Here is a 22,840-nt window from a genome sequence, read left to right on the forward strand (position 1 = left end):
AGGCAATCAATGGCAAAATTAACTAAAAAAATAGGACATGGCCTGTAACACTTAGCAGTCATATGGCTTGAAAAATACAATGCGCAAATAGACTTCTGTGATACTTTTATGGTGCTTTTGTGTCCTTTTGAAGCCTTTAAATAAAGCGATTAACACATTTTTTTCAAAAGTTCTCCTTTCTTATTCTATTGGAAACTTGAAATTGGTAAAAAATTGGAAACTCTCCTTTGAACAACATGAGGGAGAGTAAATGAAAAAACAAAAAACTTCGACTATAACTCTACAAATCTCTCAGAATTGAGCACGCTTATGGCAATGTCATAGAAAATATATCGCCCCACACCCAAATGACGACCGATGACTCAGCGTTCGACAGAATAGCTACTCATCAGAATGAGAGAGAGACAGAGAGGCCTAATTGTTAGAAGTCGGGATTGTGTCTTGTTTGAACACGAAACTTGCCGAGCCAAAACCCAATTTCCCACGCGTCAGCTGAAACCACCTGAGTCAAACATGCTTTCATCCCGAGTCTGACTAATACGGCCACTTTCTCACTTTCCTTAATTTCTTCCCTTCCTCTGCAGCGGGGACTACTTCACACAGTCTGAACACTTCCCCCTCCCCATCGCTCTCTATTTCTGTCTCGGTATGTGTTCCGCTCATTCCCTAATGAAGTGTATGAAGAGGGAGCCATTAAACACGTTTTAAACCATGTTCAAACCCATTATTCATGCTGCCTGTAGGATCGCATTTGACATTTGACTGAGCATCAATTATGTTTGACAGCTCTATAAATGATACATAAAAGGACTTGTTAGTAGGGCTTGCTAAGGCAAGCATTACAATTGCTTATACTTAGAGTTCAAAATTGTAATAAACCTCAAACCATAAGTATTATAAACTTCAGCACATGACTCGTTTGTGCTACAGACATGAATTGCTCCTCACATCGTACGCTTGTTGAGAAGAGGTGATTGGACAGTTTTTTTTTTAATCATTTCATATTGATTTGACACAAAGAATGATCCGTTCAAGGAAATTTAGGATATAGATACTAATCTAATGAAAATGACAGGAACAGCAAGGAACGAACACATAGCCGACAAACAAAATTTGGCTAGTTTCTTATACAAAGTCTTACAACTTCAGAATAGACTTGCTTTATACTTTTATGTTTTTTTTTTTGTCCTTTTTGAAGCCATTAATCATAACTGAATGGGAAAATTCAGTACATTTTTCTGAATTTTACTGTTTCTAAGTGATTGTAATTGTTTCTGACAAAGTGACAAATAAATGGGTGTAGCATATCTAGGAACTAAAATATCATAGAGACTTAGACTGGGATAGTTCACCCAAAAAATGAAAATTCTGTCATCATTTACTCATTGACTTTCATGGTATGGAAAAAAATACTCAATAGAAAGTCAATGGGGCCCATCAACTGTTTGGTTATCGACATTCTTTAAAATATCTTCTTTTGTGTTCAGCAGAAGAAATAAATTCATACAGGTTTGGAACAACTTCAGGGTGAGTAAATGATGACAGAATTTTCATTTTTGGGTGAACTATCCCTTTAAAGGTGAGCCCAAGGTTAGTTTTGCTTTTTCAAATTTGTTTTTATTTCAATAGCAAATTTACTGTAATAATGATTCAATGTTTTGCAACAAGCAAATGTGGTAAAACATGCTAGCAAAACATGCTCAAGCATGCTAGCAATATGCTACTACATGCCTGCAATGTGTTAAATCATGCTAGCAATGTGTTCAAATGTAATTCTAGATAAGGAATGAGATGAGGAAACATTTCCTGAATTATGTTAAAGGTGCTGTATGTAACTTTTTCACTCTACTAATTCATTATTCATTGTCATGTAAAATCCTAATCCCCTACAAAACAGTCATTGGAAATGCTTTAGGGTCCAAAGGGGCTAAAATTTGGCATATCTCAGTGATATGGGGGGGGATTTTGCATGACACCATTCATCCATTCCAGAAAGACTGTTATTGGAGGCAAGACAAAACCTTGCTTGGCCTATCAGGCACAAAACGGGGGCAGTTTACTGGATTGAGTGCATTTTCAGCAGAATCACTGGATTAATACGGCATTGTCATCTGCAATCCCATGAAGACACAGATCAAATGTGAAAGTTACAAGAATTATTGATTTTTATTGCATAATTAATTTCAGTTTTACGCATTTTCAGTTGTTTTATTTACTTTGCATTGGTTCTTTTGTTTCGGTTAAAGACGGTTTTTAAATAAACCGTTTTCATTTTAGTATAAGCTACCTATCAGAACACACAGAAAACAACTTATTGTAACACCCTAGCATTGAGGTGGAAGGTTTTGCATGTAGAAGTGCAGTACCTTTTGCAATGGGTGATGGGAAATCTAGGTGCTTAGGTAAAGAGGTATTAAGAGGTCAGTATGTCACTGAATTCTCTTTCCTGCTGAATCATGTTTGAACGTAACTGATCTAGTAAACTGATCTTGTGCACGTAGGCTTTCAAATTAATGTTGCATAACTAGGAGATGAGTAAATATGGAAAATAATGGCGCTGAACACTCCCAGCCTGGCTTTTAGTTAAAAAAAGAAAAGAAAAGAAAATGGGTCAGATTGTTAAAACCTGTTTTCATCACAATAGAGGGTTTACCTAGAAACTTCCCACTGTCAGAGTGTCTATCTAGTAATTTTCTCTCAGCCTCTCTCTGTCCAGCAGCGAGTCTTCTCTCTTCAGTAAGTCTATTGTACTTACGCTGCAACAGGCCTTCTGTTTTTCAGTTGCCTGTTGTCGTGGGAGTGAGTGCAGTGCAGTCTCGAGTAGAACAAAAGGTTACAAGAGTGCAACTGTCATTTGTGCAACAGGGACAACGACGAGGCTGCAGGTGAGAGCATGTGTGACTATCAGAAATTAACCGGGCCGGACCCTTTACTCTCATCCTCCAGGACAAGCTGAGTGCAGTTTGGGAGCGCTGAGACTTTAGGACGCCAACTGCAGGCTGCATGCGTCAAGAACTTGCTCATTGACACTGATCTAATTTTCTTCTGAATATTTCACTGTCCGAAGCCTCACTGATGCGTCACAGAAAGCCATCCGAAAAATCGAATCTGCATGATCTTCGTCAAAGTGACTTTGATGATACACATGTTTTTTTGACCAATGAACTCCCATGACTTTTCCAATCATTTGTGGTCATGATATAGGCTATGTATATATATACAGTATATACTGTATATACACACATGACTGTGTCAGTCCATCAGTTCAGCAACATGGTCCACCCAGTCCCAGTAAAGTAATAGGAAATAAGATAGATAGTATAATTAAACATCCTACATCTAAAAGAAATATTTGTCTACACAGGAAAGAAAACCACTCCTGAAAATAATACTTGAAATGCATTGACCAATCATATCTGCATTTGCTTACTTGTGTAGAGAATGTTTCTGGGCTTAGTCGAGACTTGCATTATCTCCCAAGTGTGTACTGAACATCCGAGGCACCCTGCTGAACAACTTTGATAAATAACATAATCAACAACAACTCACGACAAATTATAATCACTCTCAAACTCCTTTTTCGATGTCAGGTGATTACTTTTCTCAAAAGACAATTTGGTAATTATCTATAATTACCGAAAGCTTCTCTTCTAGTTTCACAGAATCAGTTGGATACATGCACCTCATGCCAGGATATTTGCAAATGTAAACTAATCATAATCATGTTGTAATAAACATGATTGACATTTTCAAAACAAAAAAAAAAACTTTTGAGAATAATTTGCATGCCTGAATAAGTGTGTTCTTTGGTGCACTGTAGGCGACTTGTGCAGTGCATTGTGGGACTTGCACAGGTGAAGCCAAAAAAATCAGCCTGTTGGGGGTTTAGGAAGGTTGCTGTGGCACGTACACATGACAAGGGTCTCTGTAAATGAAAGCAGCGTGAGAGAAGAGTGAAGAACGCGAGGCCTAAAGCAGACTGGATGATGACACAACAACAAACAGAGCGACCGAGAACGGACGCAGTCAGGTGGAAATCATCTCGCAGTCAGGCTTGTTTGAAAACACTGCCCGTGCCCCTGCGCCAAGAAACAATGCCACAACAAAGTGAAAGAATACTGTTTATTTAAGAGGAAGTGAGGACAGACAGCAGCGCTCTGAAGAAGGGAAACAAGGAAGGAGGAGTGGAGCAATCAAAGGCAAAGGAGCCAATATAAACACCCTCACTGCAGATAGAGCCTGAGACACTGTTTCCTCAAAAATAAAAACATGTCATCCCTAAAACTGTATGATGTTATTTTTCCCATGGAATACAAAAGGATAAAGAGGACATATTATGCCCTTTTACAATGTCTTGATTTTGTTTTTGGAGTCTAGACTACAAGAATAAGTTTTCTTCCACAAACTGCCCCAGAGAGAACAGTTAGGCAATCTAGGAATGAAACAGCTTCACAAACAGTCTTTTTAACCACACACAGTATCGTTATTTCTGTGTTACAAATATTCAAATGATCATAGAAGTACTGGGATAAAAGTTTACAGTTCAGATATAAACACTGATGTCGATAAAAATAGAGCAAATCAACATTTGAAAGTAACTTGGTTACTTGGTTATTGCTTTAAACAAGTGACTGCTAAAGAGTATTTATGAGTGAGTCATTGAATCATTAATTCAAACAGATTTTTTTTTTATTAATTCAAATTAATTAAACATTTTAAATAGACAGCAGCGAATACAAAAAAAAAAAAAATCAATCATGATTCTCAATTTATCCAGAATAGTGCAGCTCTACCCCATACAATAACCACATAACCAAGTTATAAAACACTACCAAAGCAACTCAACCAGGCCTTCTTTTTTTTTTTGCATGCCTTGATTTGATGCCATGAATGATTTAAATGAGGAATATTGAAAAAAAAATGGAATCGGCCATGAAAATATTTTATTTTTATGTAATTTTGTCATTATAGGGTAAGGTTTTTTTTAATAAATCAAATTCGGATTAATTTATTCTAATGAATCAATCAGGGGGATTTGTAAATTTGTGTTTGTAATTATTATGAATATGTATTCCATAGAAAGCTACATGGCTTTTTCATGGCCTTTAAGTTATTAATTTCTATGATTGTCCATGCCTGCAAAACATTTTAAAATACCCTGATATTGAGGATTTAAAAGCAAACTGTGTCCCTTAAATAAATATGATTTCTGTGTATGTGTGCATTAAGTCAGCAAAGAGATTTGTGTACATCATGCTAGTACACATGACAGTCTGCAAACAGGGCTGGGTGAAAATATTTGCAATGTCTTTGCTAATAATATAAAATTAGGGAACATTGTAAATATCAAAATGACATCAATGCAATTTTAATTCGTCCATTAAGATTCCTAAAGTTTATGTAATGCAAGTATTACAATAGAAGTAAAGTATTCTGAAAATTTGATTCCAAAACTATTTGTTTGCGTCATCGCTCAAAAATGTTCACAGAAATTCCTGAAAATATTACCATGTTTTAGTTTTACTATGTTTTAACTCCTAATACTGCTTTACTGCCTATAAATTAAAATATAATTAGTCCTGGTGTTCCTTCAGTGAAAACAGTGTGGAAAACACCTTGATTATTTTCAAGCTGTGTAAAGTGTGCTTTTAAAGCGTGTCATTCTCTTTCACTAATCCAACCAAATAGAATTGCACAAAAAAATTACTATATAATGTGTTTAGGTGCACCGAATACTCCCTCTTGTCTGCTATTGGACAGAACAACAGATCTTGCCCCAAACTCACACCATTGGTTGAGCCAGTGTTGCTGTGTCGGCCTGGTAAGGATCGTTTTTTCTTACCCAGATCTATCTGCAAAAATGACTACAAGGGGTATGAGGTAAACATGTATGCATTAATTTGGATATACAGAATGATCAAATCATGGAACAGAGTTTCTTGGAAGCACATACCATGTGACCAACAGAAAAACAGAGAGTGAGAGAGAGCGAGAGAGAGGGCGGGCAGCAGTACAGCATAAACAGATTGTCATAGCCACAGAACAGCAGTGTGTGTGTATGTCCGCAGTCCCTCGGTGAGCTCTGCAGTCTCTTTCTCTGTCTCATTCTCTCTCTCTCTGTAAAGACAGGGAAGAGCTCGGCTCACTTTGCATGGGGGTCAAGGGTTGTCTCTTTTCCAACACACTCTGGGCCATCAGCCAACAAGAGCAAGGAAAAAGAGCAAATTGCAGCCAAACAGACAGAAGATGGTGAGAGTGAGACGGAGAAGTACTCATGTGGACTGTAGATCTAGCATTCAGCATGAGAGAGAGAGAGAGAGAGACATGCAGGAAAGTGAGACATGCAAGTGTAAACTAGAGTTGTATATATTTCTGAAGAGAATGTGAGTGGTGTTTGCCTGTGTTGTTGCTGCCACAATATCAGGATCTTCCAGGGGGTCAAAAGAACCCACCGCCAACTTACTACGATATTCTGGTTTCTAGATATTCCTTAACACTTTCTTTTTTTTAAATCACAAAAAAAATATGCAATGCTGCAAAAGTAATCTGTCAGACAAGTATAGTATGTTTCTGATTCTGAACAGACAAATAAAACAAAATAACATGTAATTTACTAGATGTTCTGACAAAATGTTGATTGCTGCTATATTTAAAAATGTTTAACTTATTTGAAATAATATATTTTTTAAAATCTGTTAGAATGAATGATTCAATGACTCAGTCATAAATATTCATGTTGGTTTCATATGTTTTTTAAAAACCTTTATACTATTTTTAACCATAATTAAAACTTAATTATTTCTCCAATATATATGTATACACTCACCTAAAGGATTATTAGGAACACCTGTTCAATTTCTCATTAATGCAATTATCTAATCAACCAATCACATGGCAGTTGCTTCAATGCATTTAGGGGTGTGGTCCTGGTCAAGACAATCTCCTGAACTCCAAACTGAATGTCAGAATGGGAAAGAAAGGTGATTTAAGCCATTTTGAGCGTGGCATGGTTGTTGGTGCCAGACGGGCCGGTCTGAGTATTTCACAATCTGCTCAGTTACTGGGATTTTCACGCACAACCATTTCTAGGGTTTACAAAGAATGGTGTGAAAAGGGAAAAACATCCAGTATGCGGCAGTCCTGTGGGCGAAAATGCCTTGTTGATGCTAGAGGTCAGAGGAGAATGGGCCGACTGATTCAAGCTGATAGAAGAGCAACTTTGACTGAAATAACCACTCGTTACAACCGAGGTATGCAGCAAAGCATTTGTGAAGCCACAACACGCACAACCTTGAGGCGGATGGGCTACAACAGCAGAAGACCCCACCGGGTACCACTCATCTCCACTACAAATAGGAAAAAGAGGCTACAATTTGCACGAGCTCACCAAAATTGGACAGTTGAAGACTGGAAAAATGTTGCCTGGTCTGATGAGTCTCGATTTCTGTTGAGACATTCAGATGGTAGAGTCAGAATTTGGCGTAAACAGAATGAGAACATGGATCCATCATGCCTTGTTACCACTGTGCAGGCTGGTGGTGGTGGTGTAATGGTGTGGGGGATGTTTTCTTGGCACACTTTAGGCCCCTTAGTGCCAATTGGGCATCGTTTAAATGCCACAGCCTACCTGAGCATTGTTTCTGACCATGTCCATCCCTTTATGACCACCATGTACCCTTCCTCTGATGGCTACTTCCAGCAGGATAATGCACCATGTCACAAAGCTCGAATCTTTTCAAATTGGTTTCTTGAACATGACAATGAGTTCACTGTACTAAAATGGCCCCCACAGTCACCAGATCTCAACCCAATAGAGCATCTTTGGGATGTGGTGGAACGGGAGCTTCGTGCCCTGGATGTGCATCCCACAAATCTCCATCAACTGCAAGATGCTATCCTATCAATATGGGCCAACATTTCTAAAGAATGCTTTCAGCACCTTGTTGAATCAATGCCACGTAGAATTAAGGCAGTTCTGAAGGCGAAAGGGGGTCAAACAGTATTAGTATGGTGTTCCTAATAATCCTTTAGGTGAGTGTATATATATATATAATTTTTTATTTTTATTTTTTTTTACAAACATCATTAAATATTAATTAAAGCTACACTGTGTAGGATTTACTCCCATCTAGCGGTGAAATTGTATATGACTACCAACTGAATATTACTTTCTAGCTCCTCCCATTCCTAAGATGTTTTAACTCCTATGGTGGCCATATTATTTCAAATCTGCCGGCAAACGCGAGCAAATCTCCCTCTCGTATTCATCACGGTTCCACTGCTTGTAAAAACGCGAAAGGCGAAGCTTGTATGTCCCTTTTTGGCTAATGTATTTTCAAGATAGATGCGCAACATGGCTTCCGCCATTCAAGCGACTCGCTCGTATGTATTCTAAATGGCAGATTATACACTTATAATGAGAACGTATAATTTTGAAATAACAACGTGTTTTTTGCTAAAAATCAACTTAAAATATTACACAGTGTAGCTTTAAGAAAAATCATGAAGTTTTGTGAAGTATTATTCCTGCATGTTTCTGCACTTGGGTTGTACCACATGAAATTGTTTTTCAAATATGCATAATATTCTAATAAAACCACTTCACTTCTTTTTAAGAAATAGTAATAATAATATTATGCCAAACTGCTTAAGGTTTTGTTTCCAATATTTTTTTAATGGGGCTTATTTTATTTGTTAAGATACTAGGACAATTTTATCACCCTGCCATTTCATATTATTTTAGCCATTAAAAATGTGTTTATCACAGAAGAGGGGTATTCAAGTCATTGTATGTTTAAATTAAAAATTGTAATGCATTTTTAAATAAATTAATAGATCCTGACAAAAAAGATTAGCATCATGTCATTCATTACTTTTTTAATCGCAAGCTGTTTTCACATAATTACATGAAGCCTGATTAATGTTTTACCATGTTTCGTTAGTACTACCCCATTCTTGCATGATACACACCAAGACTTTTAACCATTGCACATTTCTAGGTCTTTGCAAATCTAAATGAACGACATCAAATCATCATTACAGGGGAAACAATACAGTAAATTTTCTCTTATGAGAGAAATTTCACTTCATCATTGGCTTGTAAAGCTAAATATTTAGGCTTTAAATTAAGCCAGTCTGCCATCCAGCCAATTACAGCGCTGGAGGAACAAACTCAACAGGAATCTAGTATACACACACACACACACACACAGAATAATTTCCACTCCACCTTAAATGTAGGGCAAAGTTCTAGCTTGATTCAGTTTGTACTAAGGGAAAAATAGGCTTGTTGCGTAGAGCGTGGAGTGTTCCGAGTCTCACAGCTGGCTACTGTTGTTTTCTGTGCGCTGAAAGCTTCTCGATATCACATTATTCTTTCATAGCTCGCCTTAGCACCGTGACTTGTAACTCATCTGGAAGCTCTCAGATCACCTGACCAGATAAGAAACACTTTGTTCCAAACGCTGGATCTTATTGTCCTTCCAACACACTACAAACAGCCTTTAATAGACCCAAAACACAGATCTACACTTGATGACACAATTCGCCTTCCTCTGCGTAGCCTTCCCTGGCTTGAGATAAGATGAATGATGTCATTTCCTAGCAAAACCATGGGCAAACTCTTGTTGTTTTCATGACGAGGTGATACTATGGTGGTGCATTCAGGGATTACATGACATACCATGGACCCGCGGTGGTTCTTGCGTGTTACGGCACACAAACACACCGAAAGCCATGCACCGCAGGAATGATCTGTGATAGGAATTGATCAGTTAATGTGCTAAAAAACACACACGCACACCGTCTTTGTGAATATGCATTCCCTGGACGCCTGTCTCTGTGCCGGAGAGGATGCACTACTTTTCAGACATGGAAGCAGATGGTAGCACAGGGACGAACGCTGTCCCTTAGCAAAGGTGATCTGAAGTGTGGCATCACATGATCTCAGGTGAGAGGCCATATGTCAGGGAGTAAAACGTTTGCACAGGCCAGTGTGAAGAAGCAGAAGAAATTGAGTGACATTAGAATAGGGCATCGGTCAGCAACCTTACACCACGTCTAAGCCGGCTGCGTGCAGACATCGCAACGACAAAACTTGATCGCTTCTGTTATAATCGATGGAGCTGGACTTCAGCTCATTCATGGACGGACACGGTTTCTATTTTTAACATTTTTAACAACTCCAGCTGCTATATTTTCTTCATTTTTAATCAATTTATTTATCTATTTAAATAGCTATGAATTTATTTGTTATATGTATTTTTAAACTTCTAAATATTACATCAACGCAAGCTCATGATGGCGCAAGATGCTGGAGAAAGAGCAGGATGCAATGTGCCAGATAAAGTCAGCGCTAGAGCTGCACGATTCTGGATCAATTGAGATTTTTGTTGTTGTTTCAAAATAAAGATCACAATTCTCCAACGATTCTGAACAGACAAGAGACAACTAAACAAAATAACACGTCAGTAACTAGAGGTTCTGACAAAATGTTAATTGCTGCAGTCTTGAATTAATTGCAGTTTAATTCATTTAATGATTTAAAAATATATATATATGAATGAATGATTCAATGACTCATTTCTAGATGAGTCACCATTTTTGGAACAAATCTCTTTTAAGTCAAGTGTCGCAACCAAGTGGTGTAACGATATAATTGACACAATTGTTATTTGAAGTGCCAAGTTACTTTCAAAAGGATGTGCTCTATCAGCGTTTATGTCCAAGCTATAAAGTTTTAACCCAGTACTTCTGTGATCATTTGAATATTTGTAACACAGAAATTATGAAACTGTGTGTTTAAAAAGACCTGTGTGTTTCATACCTATACATGATAACTGCTTTCTCTGGGTCAGCGGCAGCACAAAAACACAGATCTCAATGTTCACTGTGATCGCACTTGTCAAAGGTTTAATAGAATCGCTGTCATTTAGGAATAAGATCGAGTGGGTGTTTGAATCGAGATCGTGATCTTTGTGCAGCTCTATTCAGCGCAGAGAGTAACTCAACAATAATAATAATACCACTTCATGTCTGAAAGGTTTATCAGGTATGCATGCTTAAAGGAACAGTTCACCGTAAAATGACAATTCTGTCATTGTTTATTCATCCTCGTGTTATGGCATCTCTATGACTTAAAGTCACCATGAAATCCAAATTGACAATTGTTGTTTTATCTATGGAATATTGCAGTACGTGTTAAAAAAAACACCATTATAACAGTAATAGCAAACCACAACAACCCAATGATCCAATCAATTCCCGATGGACAAAATCAAGTCTCGCCCTACATTTTTTCTTGTTTGAGAAGCCGTTTCACTTGGATATACATCACAATACGGAAGAAAAGACTATAACAACTTCCATTTCACGTCGACTTTCATCTACAAATAAAGATTTCTTTTTAGACCTGAGAGATTCCTCCTATACATTCATTGAAATGCAAGTGAAATCCATATGAATTGAATGGTTTAATCCATTGAACCATCTGATAAACGCACATACACAGGTAAACATGGAACCTCAACCGTCCTTGCTTGACTTCAACATCAAGCAGCAGCCTCTGCCAATAGGTTGGTTTGGCTGCGGGCTGAATGAATGTGCAAGCGGTAAATGGCTAACACCATTCAAAACCTGCTTTTCAGCAAATCAGTTAAGATAAATGTCAAAATTAATATTTACGACCAAAGCCGTGCCTTGAGAAGCAGACATGTTAACTTCCTGAGAAGTGAAGATATGAAGACTAGACCATGGCAAATATATAATATATATAACGCATGCTATTATTTTTTTCCAGTTTAACGTATTACAAATATTTAATGCAATTAACAAATCTTTTATTCATGCAAATACTTTTAAAACATTCAAGCACGACAAGATAAAGAGAACATGCTGGCTGTGAATGTAGTATCTGTGTGACACACACACGACGCAAAGAAAGACACGTGCTGGTATCATTTATGTGAAAATGTAAATTTTGTCAAGTATCTGCATAAGAGCAGTCTTAAATTAGTTAAATGAAGTCTTAAATGAACGTAAAGAGTTGTAAGAGAATGAGAAGCGTGTGAGATCCGCGGCATGTGCAGCAGCGGCAGTTCTTAAAGTGACAGCAGCCACTAATGCTCTCTGTAATTAATGTTAATAAAAAAATAAAGGTAACAGAGAAAATTACTCATTGCTCTTGATTAAAGAACGTTTGTTGCTTTAATAAGGATTAATCCATATTTAAATTATAATTTATGCAGTGCAGACTGTTTGATAACTTTATTCAATTTCTAAATCTGACATTTATTATTATGGGTTTATGTGAGGATTTTTTAAGTTTACTTAAATTAAAAGTTGCTATATTTTTTAAGCTTAAAGGGGCTATATGCTTTTTTCTGAAATTTAAACTCGCGACTGACACCTGTGGCCAAAAAACGGAACTGCTCTTCCTTTCTGCTCGCTCTCGTACGTGCACACTTCACAAGTCATCCGCTGCAAAGAAGTCAACATTATATTTACAGAGGTAAGAACAGTCAAATACATATATTGTTTGAGAAACTAAGTTTGTTTGCTGACTAGCGGTGGTGGCAGAGTGATCTGAAACGTTTAACATGAACGCGCTTGACGTCACATCCGCAGACAGCGCGCGAAAAATCCGACCCGACAGAAAATAGGAAAAATAGGATACAGGCTTATAGGTGCACCCACTGTGAGCTGACAAGGTGTCAGTATGCTCATCAGGAGATGTTTGAGTCATACATGGTCAAATAAAAAGGCTATTGTTACGTTTATTTTGGGGAAACAGTTGCATATAGCCCCTTTAATAAATGTTTTAAAAAATTAACTACACTAATGTTGAATGGCTATAATGTTTAAAATTGAAAAAAATATATATATATTTCACAGAGACATCATTAGTTCTATTAGTATTAGTGATACTGGCCTTCGTTCATAAAAAGATGCCATTAAACAAGTATTTAAAATATACTGTCTTTATGTTGTTTCTACATTAATTTGGAGATTAACTGGAAAATTATTACATTATAAAATATGCTAAAACCGTATATAAAAACGTAAGTGTTTTAAATCGCGATTTTAGTTTTTTCATTTTAGTTCATTTTTTTAATCTATTGACAGCAATAATAATAATTATATATATATATATATATATATATATATATATATATATATATATATATATATATATAATTTATATTTGGATTTGCACCTGCCCACACTGCCAAAAGAACCAAAACCTGGTTCAATGACCATGGCATTACTGTGTAATTACTGTGTTATTTCATGTAATATTCTAATTTTCTGGGATTTTGATTTCGTGGGTTTCATAAGCTGTAAGCCATAATCATCAAAATTATAACAAATAAAGGCTTGAAATGAAATAAATCAACTTTTTGATGATATTCTAATTTTATGACCAGCACCTGTACATACACAAGGGACAATACTATAGAAATGAATGAAACTTGGATATATTTTAGAGTAGTCAATGTCCTGCTTGTATAACAATATACAGTGAGGAAAATAAGTATTTGAACACCCTGCAATTTTGCAAGTTCTCCCACTTGGAAATCATGGAGGGGTCTGAAATTGTCATCGTAGGTGCATGTCCACTGTGAGAGACATAATCTAAAAAAAATAAATCCAGAAATCACAATATATGATTTTTTAACTATGTAACACTGGATGTTCAAATGGCACAGAGTTCAAAAAACTCTCTAAGCATTTGAGAATTAGAATTGTTGTTGTTCACAAAGATGGCCTAGGCTATAAGAAGATTGGGAACACCCTGAAACTGAGTCACAGTTCAGGCCAGGGTCATACAGAGGTTTTCCAAGACGGGTTCCACTCGGAACAGGCCTCGCGAGGGTCAATCAAAGAAGTTGAGTCCTCGTACAGCGCTGTGCGTCAGATGCAGAAGCTGGCTTCAAAAAACAGACGCATGATCGTGCCAGCATTGCTTTAGAGGTTGTCAGCGCTCAGACCATACGCCGCACACTGCAACAAGTCGGTTTGAATGGCCATCGTCCCAGAAGGAAGCTTCTTCTGAAGCTGGCTCACAAGAAAGCCCGCAAACAGTTTGCTGAAAGCAACCTGTCCAAGAGCATGAATTACTGGAATCATGTCCTGTGGTCTGATGAGACTAAGATAAACTTGTTTGGCTCAGATGGTGTCCAGAATGTGTGGCGATGCCCTGGTGAGGAGTACCAAGAAAACTGCGTCTTGCCTACAGTCGAGCATGGTGATGGTGGCATCATGAACTGGGGCTGCATGAGTGCTGCTGGTATCGGGGAGCTGTGCTTCATTGAGGGAAACATGGATTCCACTGTGACGTTCTGAAGCAGAACATGATGCCCTCCCTTCAGAAACTGGACCGAACGGCATTATAACAATGCCAAACACACCGCTAAGATGACAACTGCCTTGAGCAATTAAATAAAATATAAACAAAAAGGCATTTTACAATTTATGCAACAATGTTTGAGGTCCAATTATAACATTTATAATTAAATTATTCAATATTTTACAAAAATACTGACCTTTCTGAAATGGTATCTAATATGAGTGCATCTATACCAACCAGACATTTACAATCGAGTCATATTGCTGGTGAGATTTATCCCTGTCTAGCTGTGCTCAGTTCGAATCCAGCTCATGTCATTCAATCATCTCACTTCCTGCTTTTTTCCCCCCATCATTTCCCCATTCACCATCTCTGACTCTCTCAAAAAATGATTATCCAAAAGAATCTCAAGAATCCAAGTGCAATATCAGATAAATGCTTCTCCTGGCTAAAATGTGACGTCACAATGTGGCCTAGTCAAGTTCTTTAAAGCAGTTGTTTACCCTCTACTGTTTCCACAGAAGGAGAAGTGAATTGTAGGTTTGAACTCAGGTCAACTCAGGTCACTCTAACCGCACTCAGTTCCTCACAATTGCTCCAGGAAGAAAGATTTTTCTGTAACACACAAACCACTGCTTGAACACTTCTAAATTTAGTTTAAATCAGACCATGTTTTTAGGGAACTGTTTTTTAAAATGTTAAAATTATTTATCCTAGTATCCAGTTGAATACGTAGAGACAACTATAAGTGTGGTATTTCCAGGTCGATTCCCCTTGAAAATGTGCAAACACTGGGACTCTGTGGCGCTATTAAAACATTGCTCTGTTTATTTAAGAATCCCAACCAGTCCGACACAGCAACATTGACTAACTGCACCAGTGGTGTGGGTTTGGGTGAACTATCTGCTTGTTCAACCAATGACAGATGAAGGGTGTGTTCAAGAAACCTGTTTGCAGAGTGTTGAATGGCTGTACATGAGAGCTTGTGTAGAAAACCCCTATATGGAGGTGGTTTATGCTAATGTGTATTATGCTAATTAACTAACTGTGGCTACAGTTTTAACTCCCTCTTTAAAAGTATCCAGATTTGACAACTTATGGTAAGAACAAATTTGTTTGCATACAAACTTGTGAATTCACCAGAAATGTTGCATGAGAACCTTAAATGGTTACATAACTTCACTTGTGTACAATTATTTGTAAATGAGGTCCAATATCATGCCACAAAGCAAAGTTGAATTGGGTAAACACTTAAGATTCACTGTTATGCCTGTACGGTACTGTCCCTCCAGCCTGACGATGCATAGGCGAAAGAGTCAGTCCACAACTGAAGCACCATCACCTCAAGCTGAGAACGACCGACGTCACATCTTCCTCATCTCTGTGATGTTACAACTGGAGCCATAACACAATATAGATGATCTAAATCACTTTAAAGGCAGATCCCTCGGTCGGTTCTCTCTGAAACACTCGCTGAAGTCTCCGAGGTGTTGAGCCAATGTGGGGCAGAGCACACTGTGAGCCTTGGGCCTCAAAGACAATTCAGATCAAGTTGCAAACTCTGTGAGCTTCTAAAAATAGCGTGGTAGGATATCACGCTCCCAGCACTAGCTAATGGCCTGTGTGGTCAGTGGGCTAAAGAACAGCCAAACACTGCCAGAATACACTTCACACATTCTCTCTCTCTCTCACACTGCTGACTACTACTGACGGTCTGTCGGGTTCTTGTGAAGGGGGAAAATTTGGGAAAAGATGTGTTTAATTTAAACAGACCGCTGTGCCAAAACTATCAGGAGAAAACGCAACATTATCAGCTCTGTTTGATCTGGGGTCAGCTCATAGTATCACTATCTCTCCTTCTATCACACACAGCACTAACTTAATCAGCTTGCGTCACCGAGGCCCTGGAGATCTGACAGGAAAAGACAATTAGGGGAGCATGTGAAGGGAATGAATGGGATGCAAATTTCTATTCAAATATAAAGAATGAGAAGTATTAAATATCACCCTATTTGATATCGATCATAATATATATATACACTAAGAAAAAATCATTTTGCGCACCTCTGAAATAACTAGCCAACCTTGTTCATGTGACGTCATCAAGCCCCTACCTTCACAATCCAATCAATTCCCAATAGATGTAATCAAATCCTGATTGAAATGCTGATTTTAAAGGAATATTTCAACCCAAAAACCAACTCATTCTGTTCCAATCCTGTATTCCTTCCGTAGAACACAAAAGAAAATCCCAGCAACTCTTTTCCATACAACAAAAGTAAACAAGGGTCTTGCTGTGCCTTGTTTTAATGTGCACAAGATTCAGACACAAAGCTATCACATGCAGCAGGGATTTCCAAGCTTGGTCCTGGAGGGTCACTGTCCTCCAGAGTTCACACTAGCTCCAACTTGCCTCAAAACACCTGCTTGGAAGTTTCTAGTAAAAGTCGTAAGACCTTGATTGGCTGGTTCAGGTGTGTTTAATTAGGGTTAAACTCAACAGGACAGTGGCCCTCCAGGATTGGACACCCTTGACAAATAGGCTGCCTTCGGAGAGCGCATTCCGAACCCAATGTTAGTTTCACTTCTTGTCTCCTGAGATACCTTCAACTGATCGATATTTGAAGGCAGCATTGATGTATGCTTCACCTTTGATATCCCACAATCCTGTGCTTTCCATTCTGTGACAGTTGAGCTAGAAAAATAAAGATGGCGTCTGGAAGTTGCAGTTGGTGGTCAGTTTGTGTTAAAGCACATTTTTGGCTAACGTTTTGATGTCATTTCTAGCGAGAAATTACTATTGTTGTTATTAAATAGACGCTTAGTTTTCACCAAAACTCTCTCTTTTTTAATTAAATGGTTACACTGTCTCAAAACAAAAGTCTGTCTGAAATCAGTTTTGTGAGGTACCTTTGTGCGCAGTCAAAGGTTTTGTGCGCAATAGCTTCAGAAGAGTTGAAATATAGTGGACAATTATAGACTATTTTTAAGGTGCCATGTTTGGAGGGGCTCAACTAGCCCTATCCACTTGTTCCAAAGGTTCACTATTTTTTGGTTGAATTATTCCTTTAATTTTAATAAATGTTAGTGTCATGCCAAAGCCAAAAAAGATTGTCTTTTGGTCAGAATGAATATGACTACATCATCTCTGAAAGTACATGAGGCTATTATAGGGTCACCGAACAAATTAATCATGCAATTTTCTACCAAAATATCTGATAATATACTGAGGTGAACTATGTACAGTGACCGCAAAAAAACATTTGGACACAACTTTTTTTTTTTTTTTTTTTTACTCTATTAGACAAAATATAAATTTAAAGGAATAGTTCACCCAAAAATTGTAATTATCCCATAATTTACTCACTCTCAAGCCATCCTAATAATAATAATAATAATAATAATATATTACATTTATATAGCGCTTTTCTCTGCACTCAAAGTGCTTTACGTGGAAGGGGGAATCCTAGGTGTATATGACTTTCTTCTTTCAGCCGAACACAATTGGTGTTATTTTAAATAATATTCTGGCTCTTCTCAACTTTGTACTAGCATTGAATAGAGCCCGAGTTTTTGAAGCTTCAAAAAGCGCATCGATCCGTCGTAAAAGTAATCCATACGACTCCAGTGGGTTAATAAATGCCCTCTGAAACAAAGCTTTTTGTAAGAAAAATATCCATATTTAAAGCTTTATAAACTATAATCACTGGCTTCCGGGAAAGGGCCATACAGGCGTTCACGAGAGACAAGTTCTGGCAGAAGCGTGACCTCTGACCCGAGGTATGATGTAGGACGCATGGCGTAGGCGTAGCGTAAGCTTAGGTGAGAACATACGCCTCTCACACAAACCATGGCATGTAACTCTCTCGTGAACGGCGCGTGTGCAATTACTTTTACTTACTGGTCCTGAAGCAATTTTTAAAATCAGTTCCCCTTAAGTTCACACAGGTGTCCTAGCAGAGAAACCAAAAGTGTAGTAGTTCATCACAGTGAAAGGATAGTTCACACAAAAACTGAAAATTCTAACATTCATAACAAACCTGTATGATTTCCTTTTCTCACATATCCTGGTCTCTCTTTTCAATATAGGCCTAGGCTAATGAACATGAATTAAGACTAGGCCTATCAAGAGCCAAAATGACAAAAAAAAGCAGTATAGAAGTACCATAAAAGTGGTCAAATCTAAAACTTCTACTTCTAAAATCATACAAAAGGTTTGTGTGAGAAACTGAATGAAATTCAAGTCTTTATTAATTTAACTGAAAATCTAGACATCTGCCCCGGCTCTCCTTGGCACATTATAAAGGTTCATGAATGAATTATTCCTTTCAATGATTCTGTAGATCCAGTTCACAAAACCAGTTTGAATGATTTGTTCAAGAATCTCACTAATGTGGTTCTTGCTTTCAGCTCAATGACTCAACGATCCAGTCGCAGCGGTTAACAGCTCACTGGAGTCAGATTTCAGTCCGTTCCTCACACAAAGCTGTTGTATTGCTTCGAAATATCATGCACAAATCATATGGACTTTTTGAAGCTTGAAAGCTTCAATCCCCATTCATTGTAAGGAATTACCAATACATTCCTCAAAAATTCCCTTTTAGTAAGTAATACAGGTTTAAAACAACACAGCCGGGTTTCACAGACAGAGTTTAGATTAAGCAAGGATTAGTCCTTAGTTCAATTCGGACATTCAAGTAGCCTAGCTTTTAGAAACATGCCTTTGAAACAAAAACCTTATGTGTGCAACTTGCGACAAAACAATGGCACTGACATTTTAAGATATGTCAGTGCAAGTGTCTTTCAGGTAAAACAGCTCAAACATGCATTTTAGTCTGGGACTAGGCTTAAGCCTTGTATTAAAAACCAGAGGCAAGAAGTTTAGGCTCCACAAACGATCGAACATGTCCAAAAAAAATTGTCTTTATTCCAAACAGTGTATTTTATCATTGAAAACTTGCCAAACATAATATTTGTAATGTTTTGCTTACAAACTGTGCTTGTGCTATCTTTGTTTACAGTAAATGCCTCTTGGCTTGATATTTTGATTTTTGTTATGCTGCAAGGACATTCAGACATTTAAGTGGGGCCACTGTATGTGTGCGCAACACTCGTTTGCACAATATTCAAAATTCAAAGAGAAACTAATGTTCTACATACATACCCTGACAGTTTGCAGCACACTTTGGTAAAACATTTTTTTGTTTTGTTTTTCAATCCCATGCCTGATGCTGACGGTATTACTACAGACAACCGCTTTTCCATTGACTTCATGAATGTGATGGTGAGCAGCGGCCACATTCACCGTCACATTCTTCAAGTGCCTGCCTCTTTCTGCCAATCACTCGCGACATTGTAACAGCCTAGCTCGTTTTCCTCAACCCAGTCCTTCAAACGACTGTCAAAACGCCCTAACTCACTCTTAAACCGCAGCTACAAGTCCTTCCTGGCTTTTCGTGTCTTTTTACGGTCACATGGAGACGGGCCCTACGTTACACAGAGCCTATCGTCAGCTCATTAGCATCCATTGCACTGAAGAGAGGCAGTTAGCAGGCGAGGCTAACTCCAGGATCCCCTACAGCTGCTGCTGTGACTACGAGTTCAGTACACCGGAGCGATACACAACACACGCGCCGCGATACATGCAGACAACTGACAGTTTGACGGTTTGCCGTTTAGTACGCGCCGCGTTTGTCACGGCATTATACGCCGAGCTTGTGTGGGTGCGTGTGCGGGGAGCTTTCCTACCCCATTCCGCGGTGTGTCTGCGAGCGGAGGCCGATGTCAAGAGTGACGGCCAGCCGACATCACCCGAAGTGTCCGCCGCCACTGCGCAAGATCCTCCGCGGCTGTGTTAAGCGACCAATGCGATGCCCCGAAGTAAAGCCGCTGGTTAAATATCAGATGCTTTAAAACGTTGTTCGGCTCCGAGCGGAAGACGAGTCCTGGGGAATACAGCAGATCATGACTCCTCTGTTGGAGACGCTGTCTGCATATTCCAGCTAGTAGTGTAGAGGTAGCAGAAGGCGCTCAGACAGACAGTCGCTCTCGCGCTCATTACTCAACTCACTGTACACACATATGAGTGACACACTCACTCACTCGCTCGCTCGCTCACTCACTTACCCAGAACTGTTTCAATGAGCTCCTTTCATATTAGTTGATAATACACCACCACCAAGAAGAATGATATATTTTTATTTTATAATAATAAATATTATTCATAATAGGTTGCTAGATATCAGTCTAAAATGTGTTTGTTTACAATGTAGAATACATGATTGCAAAATCACAAGAAAAAATTAATAAATAAAGAACAAAGTACAAAGCATTAAAAAAGATATACCGGTATATATATAATATATTTTTACTTTATAATATATATAATTAAATAATAAATAGAAAAAATACTAAGATTAATAAATGCTGTAGAAGTATTGTTCATTCTTAGTTCATGTTAACTAATGTTAACTAATGAACTGTATTGTAAAGTGTTACTATATATATACATAAGCATTTATACATTAAAGAGTTATAAAAGGGAAAAATGTTTAATGTATAAGGTGTATAGGCCATATTAAACATGGTAAACAAATCATTACTGTATTATTTTAATATGATCTCGATTATGCTCATGTTTTTTCTGCCACTGAAACAAACCTTTCAAATATCCATGACTATTTAAGACTGATAAAATATGGCCTAACTATAATTGACTTTTACTAAGTGAATATGTTTTAAATTCACTTTGAGAATAACACAGGAACCACTCATGACTGATCAGAGTGTGTTGCCCTAAAACTTTGAGGAACACAGTTATACGATTGTGGTTTGGTGAACGAAGCTCACGTCTACTCTGTCTGAGACATCAGACATATAACCTGATCTGACAACAGAGGTATCAGATGTATCAAACCTCTTAGATCACTCCTTACCTGGCGTATGCCAAGATCAGTACTCTTTCCCTGGGAGGCATGATACCCTCTGATACATTTGGACCCTCAGCGCTGGTTGTTCAGTCATCATTTCACAGGTGAGCACTCCCTCTGGTGGTGCAGGAAACTGTTCAAAGTCCAAAAAGTCCCTTTAGTGAAGCCCTGATGAATTAACTATTTTACTCTTAGGTTGTCAACGCAGACAAACCTTCTAAAACAAAACTATGATTATGCAAATCATGTGTCCCAAAGTGAATTATCCAGTGTTCAATAACCGACAGACTTGCACAAAATGCACCAAAAGTTGCACCACAGAGAAATCAACCCCTCTCTAAACTGAAGCGCAAGCTAATCTAATTGTGCGCATACAAATAGCTCCTTTATGAGCTGGTTGTGTTTATATGTTTTACCCCAAGGAAGCATGCTTTATAATCTCATATACATGATGAAACCTTGAGAAATTCAGGATTCTAATTATGCTGTTAAATTTGTGTAGTAAACCCTGACAAATGGACAGAGTGGTGTACAGTTGAGAAGTAAAAAAAAAAAAAAAAAATAGGATGGGATATTTTGCTATGGCAAAAGTGTATTCCTGAAAAGAACTGGGCTCTTTCCCTTTGTCTCCCAGATCTGGTGTTGTGTTACACTCTAAAATGCCAAGCCTGGAGGAGAAAGTAGGAGAGAGAGAGAGAGAGAGAGAGAGAGAGAGAGAGAGAGAGAGAGAGAGAGAGAGAGAGAGAGAGAGAGAGAGAGAGAGAGAGAGAGAGAGAGAGAGAGAGAGAGAGAGAGAGAGAGAGAGAGAGAGAGAGAGAGAGAGAGAGAGAGAGAGAGAGAGAGAGAGAGAGAGAGAGAGAGAGAGAGAGAGAGAGAGAGAGAGAGAGAGAGAGAGAGAGAGAGAGAGAGAGAGAGAGAGAGAGAGAGAGAGAGAGAGGAGAGAGAGAGAGAGAGAGAGAGAGAGAGAGAGAGAGAGAGAGAGAGAGAGAGAGAGAGAGAGAGAGAGAGAGAGAAGAGAGAGAGAGAGAGAGAGAGAGAGAGAGAGAGAGAGAGAGAGAGAGAGAGAGAGAGAGAGAGAGAGAGAGAGAGAGAGAGAGAGAGAGAGAGAGAGAGAGAGAGAGAGAGAGAGAGAGAGAGAGAGAGAGAGAGAGAGAGAGAGAGAGAGAGAGAGAGAGAGAGAGAGAGAGAGAGAGAGAGAGAGAGAGAGAGAGAGAGAGAGAGAGAGAGAGAGAGAGAGAGAGAGAGAGAGAGAGAGAGAGAGAGAGAGAGAGAGAGAGAGAGAGAGAGAGAGAGAGAGAGAGAGAGAGAGAGAGGAGAGAGAGAGAGAGAGAGAGAGAGAGAGAGAGAGAGAGAGAGAGAGAGAGAGAGAGAGATATGAATGAAATGTACTAAGAAGACAGTAATCATCTTTGTATTGTGCATTGGATTTAACCCTCATGTTCTGTTTGGCATCCAGTAGACAAAGTCCATTGCTTGAAAATACACTTAAAGGAATAACTCAGAAAAATGAAAATTCTGTCATAATTTACTCGCACTCATTTCTTTTCAAACGTGTATGATTTTC

At 38.3% G+C, this 22,840-nt stretch overlaps 1 protein-coding gene across 8 annotated transcripts in view; it reads right to left on the bottom strand.

Annotated features, from left to right (window-relative positions):
- Positions 1 to 20,420, bottom strand: part of bcl9l (bcl9 like) — a 51,744-nt gene extending 31,324 nt beyond the window's left edge. For 4 of the 8 annotated variants that reach the window (XM_081372243.1, XM_081372246.1, XM_081372245.1 and 1 more), the window contains exon 1: positions 20,096 to 20,420. The gene's annotated coding sequence lies outside the window, so the exon portion shown is untranslated. Of the gene's footprint in view, positions 1 to 15,689; positions 15,735 to 20,095 lie in introns of those variants that run through there. The other 4 variants (XM_081372238.1, XM_081372244.1, XM_081372239.1 and 1 more) reach the window with 2 other exon arrangements.
- Between the last annotated feature and the right edge of the window lie 2,420 nt (positions 20,421 to 22,840).

This window comes from Scardinius erythrophthalmus (genome assembly GCF_964197995.2).
Source record: "Scardinius erythrophthalmus genome assembly, chromosome: 8".
Lineage (NCBI taxonomy): Eukaryota > Metazoa > Chordata > Actinopteri > Cypriniformes > Leuciscidae > Scardinius > Scardinius erythrophthalmus.